Genomic DNA, 12370 nt, shown 5'->3' on the forward strand with positions numbered 1-12370 from the left:
TTGTCACCAGTGGTCGGCGGAAGGTGCACGTGCCCGTCGACCTGGGACCGGACCGCAGCGACGCACGGATGCACGCCAAGACCGTAGGATCCTACGCAGTGCCGTAGGGGACCGCACCGCCACTTCCCAGCAAATTAGGGACACTGTTGCTCCTGGGATATCGGCGAGGACCATTCGCAACCGTCTCCATGAAGCTGGGCTACGGTCCCGCACACCGTTAGGCCGTCTTCCGCTCACGCCCCAACATCGTGCAGCCCGCCTCCAGTGGTGTCGCGACAGGCGTGAATGGAGGGACGAATGGAGACGTGTCGTCTTCAGCGATGAGAGTCGCTTCTGCCTTGGTGCCAATGATGGTCGTATGCGTGTTTGGCGCCGTGCAGGTGAGCGCCACAATCAGGACTGCATACGACCGAGGCACACAGGGCCAACACCCGGCATCATGGTGTGGGGAGCGATCTCCTACACTGGCCGTACACCACTGGTGATCGTCGAGGGGACACTGAATAGTGCACGGTACATCCAAACCGTCATCGAACCCATCGTTCTACCATTCCTAGACCGGCAAGGGAACTTGCTGTTCCAACAGGACAATGCACGTCCGCATGTATCCCGTGCCACCCAACGTGCTCTAGAAGGTGTAAGTCAACTACCCTGGCCAGCAAGATCTCCGGATCTGTCCCCCATTGAGCATGTTTGGGACTGGATGAAGCGTCGTCTCACGCGGTCTGCACGTCTAGCACGAACGCTGGTCCAACTGAGGCGCCAGGTGGAAATGGCATGGCAAGCCGTTCCACAGGACTACATCCAGCATCTCTACGATCGTCTCCATGGGAGAATAGCAGCCTGCATTGCTGCGAAAGGTGGATATACACTGTACTAGCGCCAACATTGTGCACGCTCTGTTGCCTGTGTGTATGTGCCTGTGGTTCTGTCAGTGTGATCATGTGATGTATCTGACCCCAGGAATGTGTCAATAAAGTTTCCCCTTCCTGGGACAATGAATTCACGGTGTTCTTATTTCAATTTCCAGGAGTGTATCATCCGCACAATTCCGAAGGCTGCAAGAGCTAGAATTATCGCATGATCAGCTTAACAGCTCATGCACGCAAGTTGCTGACAAGAATAATAAGCAGATGAATGGAAAAGGAAATTGAGGGCGTATTAGACGATGATCATTTCGTCTTTATGAAACGCACAGGCTCCAGAGAGGAAAGCCTGACGTTGAGGTTGATAACGGAAGCAAGACTAAAGAAAACTCAAGACACTTTCATTGGATTTGTTAACCTGGCAAAAGCGTTCGACAATGCCAAATGGTGCAAGATGTCAAAAATTCTGAGAAAAATGGGAATACGCTGTAGGGAGAGACGGGTAATATACCCGTACAACATGTACAAAAGCCAAGAGGGAATAATAAGAGTGGAAGACCAAGAACGAAGTGCTCGAATTAAAAAGGGTGTAAGACAGTTACGTAGTCTCCCCCCTCCCCCCCCCCCTACAACTGTTAGGTCTATACATCGAAGAAGCACTGATGGAAATAAAAGAAAGTTTCGGGAGTGGAATTAACGATGACATTGCTATCCTCGGTGAAAGTGAAGAAGAATTACAGGATCTGTTGAATGAAATGTACAGTGTAATGAGTACAGAATATGGATTAAGAGTAAATCGAAGAAAGACGAAAGTAATGAGAAGTAGCTGAAACGAGAACAGCGAGGAACTTAGCATTAGGATTTATGGTCACGAAGCAGATGAAGTTAAGGAATTCTACTACCTAGTCAGCAAAATAACCATTGATGGACGGAGCAAGGAGGACATCAAAAGCTGACTAGCACGAGCAAAAGGGCGTTCCCAGCCAAGAGAAGTCTACCAGTATCAAACATAGTCATTAATATGAGGCGAAAATTTCTTAGTATGTATGTTTTGAGCACAGAATTGTATGGTAATGAAACATGGACTGCGGGAAAACAGTAACAGAAGAGAATGGAAGCATTTGAGATATGGTATAAGACATGTTGAAAATTAGGTGGACTGATACGGTAAGGAATGAAGTGGTTCTGCGGAGAACCGAAGAGGAAAGGAGTACGTGAAAAGCACTGACAAGAAGAAGGGGCAGAATGGCAGCACAGTTTGTAAGTAGGCTGTTTATGTTTTCTTTATGTAAGTAGGCTGTTTATGTTTTCTTATTGGCAACGTTACGTAGCGCTCTATATGAAAATCACTGGCTGTGCTGTGTGCAGTCTGTGGCTAGTTTGCATTGTTGTCTGCCATTGTAGTGTTGGGCAGCGACAGCTGGATGTGAACAGCGCGTAGCGTTGCGCAGTTGGAGGTGAGCCGCCAGCAGTGGTGGATGTGGGGAGAGAGATGGCGGAGTTTTGAAATTGAACTGATATATATATATATATATATATATATATATATATATATATATATATATATATATATATATATATATATATATTATGATTATTAAGGTAAATACAGTGTTTGTTCTGTATTAAAATCTTTCATTTCCTAACTATCCCTATCAGTAGTTAGTGACTTCCGTAGATTGAATCTTTTATTTAGCTGGCAGTAGTGGCGCTCGCTGTATTGCAGTAGGCTCGCTGTATTGCAGTAGTTCGAGTAACGAAGATTTTTGGTGAGGTAAGTGATTTGTGAAACGTATAGGTTAATGTTAGTCAGGGCCATTCCTTTGTAGGGATTTCTGAAAGTCAGATTGCGTTGCGCTAAAAAAAATATTGTGTGTCAGTTTAAGCACAGTCGTGTATAAATGTTCTAAGGGGACGTTTCATATGTAACACGGACCAAGGAGTCTAACATGTGCGCGAGTCATTGGGCGATACCCAATGCGGAATCCTTGCAGGGTCGACATATGAAACGTCCCCTTAGAACATTTATACACGACTGTGCTTAAACTGACATCAGGGAGTAACTCTCATGGTACTAGAGGGAGCTGTAGAGGGTAAAAACTGTAGAGGAAGACAGAGACAGGAATACGTCCAGCAAATAATTGAGGACTCAGGTTGCAAGTGCCACTCGCTTATCAGGAGGTATCCCATGACTCTTATCACATGCCAAGTTTCGCTGCCATACAATAATTACAGCTCACATTTTATCTCTGTAAGTAGCTCCATTGTAATTATAACCATTGCGTAGAACACTGCCTGTTGGAGTTGCCGCTACGTAAAACGGTAAGGAAAATAAGCGCAGCAGAGACAAATGGGGAACAGTTTTTAGCAACGACGCGGACCGGAAATGGAGAAATTCATTGACATAAGCGCCTTTGAGAAAGGGGAGTTTGTTATGGCCCGGCGCCTTGGATTAAATATCTCAGAAACTGGGACGCTGGTCGATTGTTTGCATGCTGATGTCATGATCATTTACGGAAAGTCGTTAAAGGGCGGTGAAACCATGAGTGGGCGACAGGGTGTTTGATGTCCATGGCTCATCACAGAACATGGAGGGATATGAGGCAATATGTGCCAGATCGAGAGAGTACAGTGCTGGTGCAGACACTAGTGGAGCACACCATTCAGCAAAAATAGTTGAACGTGAGGTATGTAGCAGGTGACTTCTGCATATTCCCATATTGTCCCGACGACGTCATCAGTTACAATCGCATTGGGCAGGGTTTCATCGAGATTGTACGTTGAATCAATGCAAACGTGTAACTTGGTCGGATAAGTCATCTTTCTTGGTACACCAAGTCGATGCTCTGTCCGAATACGGCGTCATACAGGTGAGAGGCTGTTTGAAACAGGCATCACGTCGTGGACAAAGCCCGATGGGGGCAATATTATGCTACAAAGGACATTCATCTGAATTTCCACGGCCCTATGGTAGTAATCGGAGGCATCCTGGCAACTTTGGACTAAGCAGACATTATTGCATACCACCTACATCACTTCATGCTTGATGATTTTCCCAGTGGGGATGGCATTTCCAGTTGGATAACTGTCTCAGTCACAAGGCTAGAACCGTGCTGAAGTGATTCGAGTGGCATGTTGGGAACTCAGATTTTGGCCTTGTCTGAATACGATGGAACACATCCGGGAGGTTATCGGGCTGCAGGCCGCGGTGACCGAGCGGTTCTAGGCGCTTCAGTCCGGAACTGCGCTGCTGCTACGGTCGCAGGTTCGAATCCTGCCTCGGGCATGGATGTGTGTGATGTCTTTAGGTTAGTTAGGTTTAAGTAGTTCTAAGTCTTAGAGGACTGACGACCACTGATGTTATGTCCCATAGTGCTTAGAGCCATTTGAACCATTTGAGCTATCGGGCTCCAACTCTACGCGTTCAAACCATCGGCCCGTAGTTCACCGGAATGGTGTGACCGGTGCGTAGACATCTGATGCCTCGTACTTCTTGAAACCTACCAAGGACTTATCGAAACCATACAACTCAGAGTCGCCAATGTATTGCGTACCAGAGGTGCGCCAACACGCTATTAATAAGGCGGGCATAACGTCTGAGCTTATCTTTGTATATCATAATAACACTGAGTACGCCAGAAGTTTTAAAGAAGAAGCATGATTATCTACAGCATATAATTATGGCTAAGTTATTCCGACAGCGCTAATTCCCTCCATTACCGCTCTGCAACTTCGTGTTGCGAATCTAGTGAATACTCTATCACTGACAAGGTACTCTTAAATATTCTTCCTTACTGCCACAGTTTCTGGTAACAGTCCTCAAACGCATTGTAAGGTGCTACCTTGTAAGGCGAAATCTCGTCACATTATTCAACACACAAATGTTGTCCTGATAATCACTTACGCTGGTCTGAAAATACAACTGAAGTCTGGAAGAAAGTGTCAACATCGCTTCATTCACCACATAAATATAAAAAAAGTATATCCTTTCGAGTTTAAAAAGACGCTCGTAGAGCCACTAATACACTTCATGCTTGACTATGGTGATGCTATTATTGTCGAAGGACTTCCACAGGAAAGCTCACTCAGGCTAGAACTCGCGATGAATGCTTGTGTGCGACACATTTCTCACTTTCGCTATTTCGACCTTATCATTCCTGCCTACGAACAATAATTATGGCTACCTGCCCACAAGCATAGAGACTATTTCTATTTTTTTCTTTATCCCTGCGCTTCCTCTTATTTACCTTCATCTTTTATATTAGTATCTGAACAGCACAGCAGAAATACTCGGTCTCAACAAAGTAAAATATTCTCTGTACCATCACAAAACACTGGCATGTTCTATAAATCATTTTCTGTATCAGGAACCCGACTTTGGAACGATATTTCTCAAAAAATCAGAAAAATTAAAGTCCTTCCAACCTCCAAAAGACAATTAAGGGCCCACCTAACACAATAGCCATCTCTCCTCTGTACTGCCGGCCGTGGTGGCCGAGCGGTTCTTGGCTCTTCAGTCTGGAACCGCGCGACCGCTACGGACGCAGGTTCGAATCCTGCCTCGGGCATGGATGTGTGTGATGTTCTTAGGTTAGTTAGGTTTAAGTAGTTCTAAGTTCTAGGGGATTTATGACCTCAGAAGTTAAGTCCCATAATACTCAGAACCATTTTTTTTCCTCCTGTGTACTAGTCTCCAGCTCACTCTCGTCAACTCCCATACGCCATAAGTTTTCCCTCCTACGTGGTGGCAGAGTTCTTTGTTTAAATTATGTTCTTTCCTAAAAGCCAATTCCTTTGTCATTTCAATTTTATCCTCTCTCTTTTTTCCTTCCGCTTCTTTAATACTAAAAATGTATTCGAATGTGCTAAAGTAATCCACATTATTCAAATGCCCTTTATTACTATGTCATTATTATTATTAGTGTCATCTATTGTTTGCAATTATTATTGTCAAATATTGTTATCATTATTGTGTCTAGTATTATTAATTTATTATTATTAGTGCTATATTATTATTATTATTATTACTCCTGTCAATGTTTTTGTAACATCAAAAATGGTTCATCAGTCCCCCCCCCCCCTGCCGGCTGCGGTGGCCGAGCGGTTCTAGGCGCTATAGTCTGGAACCGCGCGACCGCTACGGACGCAGGTTCGAATCCTGCCTCGGGTATGGATGTGTGTGATGTCCTTAGGTTCGTTAGGTTTAAGTAGTTCTAAGTTCTAGGGGACTGATGACCTCAGAAGTTATGTCCCACAGTGCTCAGAGCCATTTGAACCATCAGTCCCCTACTGGGACATCTCACACATCCATGCCCGAGGCAGGATTCGAACCTGCGACCGTAGCAGTCGCGTGGTTGAAGACTGAAGCGCCTAGAACTGCTCGGTCGCCAAGGCCGGTTTTGTAGCATCATTGGTATGTGTTACTCCTGGTCAGATGTCAGAGAGGGCCTTAAGGCCATAATCTGCTCAGGCTAAATAACCAGTAAATAAACATAAGGGGAAATCCTGTGATATACAGACGAAACCAGTAGCTAATACAAGAGCACTCTCGACGGGCCGGCCACATACCTCAAGACACCTATGGTTAAGACCCAGCTTATCACGTAATTATTAGCGACGAAGCGGTGTCTTCTAGAAATTCAAAAATGCCTTCTCTTATGTGATGACACAAAGATTCTGTCTAGGCGGCGGAAATCTTTCACGTCGGTGTTAACCCGCTGCCCAATTAGAAACGTCATCAGATTCTTAACTGTTACGGTAGCCCATCGCTAAAGGCTCCTAAATAATATCTTACACCTTGGATTACACCCTGTGCGAGTGCTTCGGAGCACTGTGAACGTTTTTTTCTGTGTTTTCATACCGCCTGAGCACCAAAAGTCAGTCATCCGTTAGCAGCGCAATCGTATAAGAGACAACAGTTCAACGACAGCAGTGTTGCAAAGTAGGAATGCGTCCTCCGTAACAATCTGCTGTAGACATTCTGTTTCGAAATCACTCCGGAATCTAAGTTTCGCCAGAGGACATGCGCTCTGGTTATGCAAAGCAGTTCCGCTTTGGTAGGTGGGAAGTCCGGTTCCATGTTTATTTTGCTCTAGGCGCTCTCGAGTGAAAGTGTTTCCTTCGCTTCCTGGACCACAATGCCGTATTTGATTTGCCACTTGGTGATATATTACGAGGAAAACGTGCTACGCATATTGGTCCTCCTCTTTGTGTGTTAGACCTTTTGTTTTATTGTGTGTGTGTGTGTGTGTGTGTGTGTGTGTGTATGTGTGACAGAGAGAGAGAGAGAAAGAGAGAGAGAGAGAGAGAGAGAGAGAGAGCTCGTCATCAGTTTTACGACTGGTTTGATGCGGCCCGCCAAGACTGCCTCTCATGTGGTATCTTCTCCATCCCAGAGTAGCACTTCAACCCAACGTTCTCAAATATTTGTTCAATTTATTCCAGTGTCAGTCTTCCGCTACAGTTTTTACCCTTTACGGCTTCCTCTAATACCATGGCAGATATGCCTAGATGTCTTAACACACATTTTACTGTCCCTCCACTACTTCTTTTCAATGTTTTACATATGTTTCTCTCATCGCCAGTTCTGCGGAAAACTTCCTCATTTCTGAACTTAACAGTCTACCTGATTTTCAGCAGCCTTCTATAGCACCTCATCTTAAACTCTTGGATTCTCTTCCCATAAAAGATTTCGTTAAAAATGTTGAAACTAGTGTTTAACTGGTACGAAAAGGAGCTCACCAGTCATTGTGGTCCAGTATTGAAATGGCAAGAGGTTTGCTGGACAGTGAAGTAACTATTTTTTCTTAGTTTCACTATTCTAAGGATTCTCTTGTACTTGCATTACACAGGGTGTAAGGGGTATCAGTGCAGATATTTTTATATGTGGTGCCTTAATATGTACACACAGCAGTGTAATGACTGTTTTTTCTCTGTGCTGAATAGTCTTAACCACAAACATGTCACAAACTTTACGACCTTACAGTTTCGTTTTATGTTATGGCCATAACTACACCACTAGGTGGACTATGTCTGTCGGTATAGACCTAACGTTTGGTGACCACGCGTCCATACTTCACACCTGACCAGCTACCCAGGGGAAAATAAGCATTAATGGCTTGCTCTTGTCACACATACTTGGAGGTGATAACCCACATAAAACATATGACTTGTAAAGCCTACAATTATTAGCCTGCAAATGATGTAAAATCTGATGTAATGTTGTTCAGTATATCGTCCTCAATCATCAATAAACCCTTAGAATTTACTGATGTCCAGACAACGCCCACAGTCATTGTTTTAAACATTTTTGCCAGCTTTTGTGGGACAAATCTGATTTTTGTGCTTGACTGTGATGACTTGTTGTTTAATGTGGTCAGTTAATTTCAGTGCAATATGCCTCTGCTATTCCTTTTAGTGATTGCCAGAACAGCCTACCTAATACAATGTTTACCACAATGACACAATGACTGTGTACCTCCCTCCTAAGAGTTGCGTTTAAAATGTATTTCGCTGCTAAACACCTAATTATCGGCCTGGCCTGTACATATTCCTTGAGTTACAGCATTGTCTTCTTCATCTTCTTCTGCTTTTCACATATTCGGCTTATCGACCTGATCTGGTCTTTTCACTGGCTGTCCTATGTCCCTCTTTCCTCTCATTTTGCAATAATACTTGTTTCTCCCTCTCGTTCCAGACATTCCTTCCATTTTAGTTTATACACTTCTATTTTGTCATTTATTGCAAAAATATTGAGTTCTTGTCTAATGTATTCATTAGGTATCCTGTCCAACTTAGTGCGACCTTTGATTAGCCCTAAACATTTCATTTGAGCAACCTGAGCTTGGTCTCACTGCCAAATACGATAACATGTGCAGCTATCACCTTATAGAATTTAATTTTTATATATCTTCCTGAATTTTAATGTTCGGTTTACAATGCTACGTATTCACTAATATTTCTATAATTTAATATCTACGTATCTCCATTGAAATAATATATCTCCCTAGGTAACTGAAGTGCTTGTTATATAACACGAAAAATAATCCAAGGTTTTCTTTTGTTATTGATCCCTGATGCGGTTTTCACTTACACATATTTTTTGCTGTCCAAAATCATCGAAACTCCTCATTGCCTAAATGCTGAAGAGAAAGCCACAGAAAGATCAGTGATCCAGCGTTATCGTTCTTTGGATGGTGCAGATCTATATTGTCACATTTTGGAAGACCAAGAAACTTAACTAACGTAGTAATTTAATGTGTTGTTTGTTCATAATATGGGAAGTAGTAAGCAGAAGTCTTGAAATTGGTTTTAATTCATGAATTCATGCAGGCTTTTTTTCGTTAATATCGCAGTTGAAACTTGAGGATACCAGGTAATCAGTATCTATTAAGGAAATAAGTTTTCTTCCAGATGCGGCGGAAAGTTTTAAGAGAGAGTGTGTTTGAAGATAGGAAGTCGCATTAGCGTTTCACTGCACGAAAAGTGGACCACATGTGTAGCAGGTTAACACGAGTGCTGCATACATAAAGTGTGAAATATTCTGGCTCTGACAACTGCTCTCTTCTTACACTTTCTCCAACTCTCCAGAGAATATATTATATCGGTTGCAAGGACTTCGATGTTTGCTGGGAACACTTTTGTGTCCGTGTGTAGCTTCCAGATGAGAATATAGCCCTGCCTTGTCACGCTACTAGGGAAACAACAATGATAAAGGTTCCGTCTCTCGTTCGCGACGGCTTCCAGTAAATGCAGAGACGAACAAAAATAACGAGACGTGTCTACGTTCTAAAAGACGCGACGCTTCTTAGGGCCAAGCAAATTTCTTGAGTTGTCACCCAGCAATAAAGTATCTTTTTATCAAGGAATCTTGTTAGTACGTTACAGCGCCCAGTCTGAGAATGAAGAGCTGGAAAACGAGGAAGTAGCATATATTTATACATCTGAATTTGCATTTACATCTAGATCCCAATAAATAATTCGCAGGCAAGTACTTGTTGGAGAGGTCACAATATACCATTTTCTGTACTTATGTTTCAGGTTCCGTTCAGGAATATCCCTTTGTTGAGAAAAATGACACTCTGTATAAATCGGCCTTATCTTTTTCTTACAGTTTCCCAACTCGTATACTACCAAGGCAGCAGTAGGAAATCACAAAAGGAAGGTTAATGGTTAATATCACCTCGACGCTGATGTACTGGATTTTGGGAAGGCTGAAGATTCGTTGTACAGTGCGTCTCGGATATTCGTTCTTTTAATTTCTTAGTTACGTAACTTAGGAATATTTCTATTAGTAATTAACTGATGAAATGTGTACCTTCAGCATACGCATTTAATTTAGAGTTAAGCCTCTGTATAAAGGTGTAAAACAAAAATTCGTAATAGGCGCTTATAAAGTGGGTCAGTTGTTTATTCTTTGAAATTTCAATTTTTTGTTCACTTTTTGGCATCATCTGTTTATTTTTTATTTTTAGTCAGGCCTCTTAGAAACGGTGATCCAGGCAAGAGTAGTTATACAGACAGATCTAAATTTTATTCTGAGATGAAATTTCTGGCCGGCCGGAGTGGCCAAGCGGTTCGAGGCGCTTCAGTCTGGAACCGCACGACCGCTACGGTCGCAGGTTCGAGTCCTGCCTCGGGCATGGGTGTGTGTGATGTCCTTAGGTTAGTTAGGTTTAAGTAAGTCTAAGTTCTAGGGGACTGATGACCACAGAAGTTGAGTCCCATAGTGCTCAGAGCCATTTGAACCATTTTGAAATTTCTGTTAAAGTCGTACGGTCTAAACACCCTTTACCACTCATTTCAGTGCCTCTACATCAATTAAGTGAGCTGAGAGTATGCGTAAGGAGCGACCACAGAAAATCAACTGGATGGTCAGTCCACCCACAAATGAGATATCTTACAAATCTCTTCTGCAACCAGTATTCGGTGGTCTAGGATCTAGGACTGATAGACCAAATAAAGAGGATCAAATAAAAACAGCGTGTTTCGTTACGAGTTCATTTACTAAGCGTGAATTCATCTCAGAGTTGCTCAATCAAATCCAGAGGCAGACGCTGTAAGAGAGACTATATTGGTAACGGCGATAGGCTTGTGTATAGGAACGCTGTCTATTTGGAGTCGGCAAGGAACAGCACCAACGCTCACAGCTATGTCGTATGTCTGTGAGACGTGCTCGACTTGAAGTTAGCGAATTTTGTGTGGGCCTCTTCACTGTGGGGCTGGAAAAGCGGAATAGCGAGGTGTAGAGTGGTTTTTCACTACGGAAGATGTAAAGGGAGAGAAATTCATTCCTGAATGTTTACTGTGCCTGGAGAACACAGTATGTTATTTGCACGTATGTTTGCGTGGAATATACTCGTATTAACCCGAGACGATCGGGTGTTACTGAAAGACAGCTATCGGCCACCATAGTCTCATCGTTCATTACCCCTTCTGCCACTGTTGCGGCGGAGGCTGCCATCAGAAATGACGGACACCGGATGGTTGAAGACCTTCGGTTCATGTTAGGGATCAGTCACGGTACCTGTCACGCCATCATTCCAGAGCATCTGAAGATCTGGAAAATCTTTGCATAATGGGTTCCTAACAGCATGACGGAGGAGCCGAAGTTGAATAGAATGTCGACATCACTGTAGCACCTGGAACGGCATCGCGATAAAGAATGACGTTTCCTGTCCCGAGATAAAACAAGGTGTCTCATTTTGAGACGGGAGAGCAATCGTCAGGCCCAACAATGGACGCACATGGATTCATCCCCTTCGAAAAATCCAAAGCCATGCACGCCAGCTCCGCGAAAGTCATGGTGACCCTTTTCGTTGATTGCAAGGGACCGCTGCTCATTGATTTTCTGGAGCACAATGCTAGAATTAACGCAAAGCGGTGAGTGGACACTTTGCAGAAACTGAAGCGCGCAGTAAAGTCTAAACGCTCAGGAACGTTGACGGCGGATATCATTCTGTTGCAGGATAATACACGTCCAGATGTTGCCATGGTCGTTTCGACTACGCTGCACATGTTTTGCTGGGAACCCCTTACACATCCTATCCCAATGTGATTTCCATATTTTTCGCGTCGCGGACGTCGTTTGCGTTTGGACGAAGAGGTGCACGCCTGGGTACAATCAGGATTCCGTAAGTAACTGAAAACACTTTTCCATGAAGGCATTGACCGTCTTCTCTCACAGGGGGTAAATATATTAACAGTTACGCCGATTACTTTCGATTTCATGAACAGTTTACGCACTTTTTTCCACCTGTATCGTTTTCAGATATGTGCCACTTATATACAGCGAGGTGACAAAAGTCATGGGACAGCAATATGAATGTATACAGATGGCGGTAGTATAGCGTACACAAGATATAAAAGGGCAGTGCATTGGTGGAGCTCCCATTTGTACTCAGATGATTCATGTGGAAAGGTTTCCCGCACGACGGAAGTTAACAGATTTTATATGTGGATAGGTAGTTGGAGCTAGAAGCGTGGGACATTCCATTTCCAAAATC

The 12370-nt window shown here is 43.6% G+C and overlaps 1 protein-coding gene across 2 annotated transcripts in view; it reads right to left on the reverse strand.

The window, feature by feature from the left end:
• LOC126161507 (E1A-binding protein p400-like) overlaps positions 1-12370 on the reverse strand; it is a 175710-nt gene that overhangs the window by 36044 nt on the left and 127296 nt on the right. The gene's annotated exons all lie outside the window — the stretch shown is intronic.

Source organism: Schistocerca cancellata, chromosome 2 (assembly GCF_023864275.1).
Source record: "Schistocerca cancellata isolate TAMUIC-IGC-003103 chromosome 2, iqSchCanc2.1, whole genome shotgun sequence".
In the NCBI taxonomy this organism is placed as follows: domain Eukaryota; kingdom Metazoa; phylum Arthropoda; class Insecta; order Orthoptera; family Acrididae; genus Schistocerca; species Schistocerca cancellata.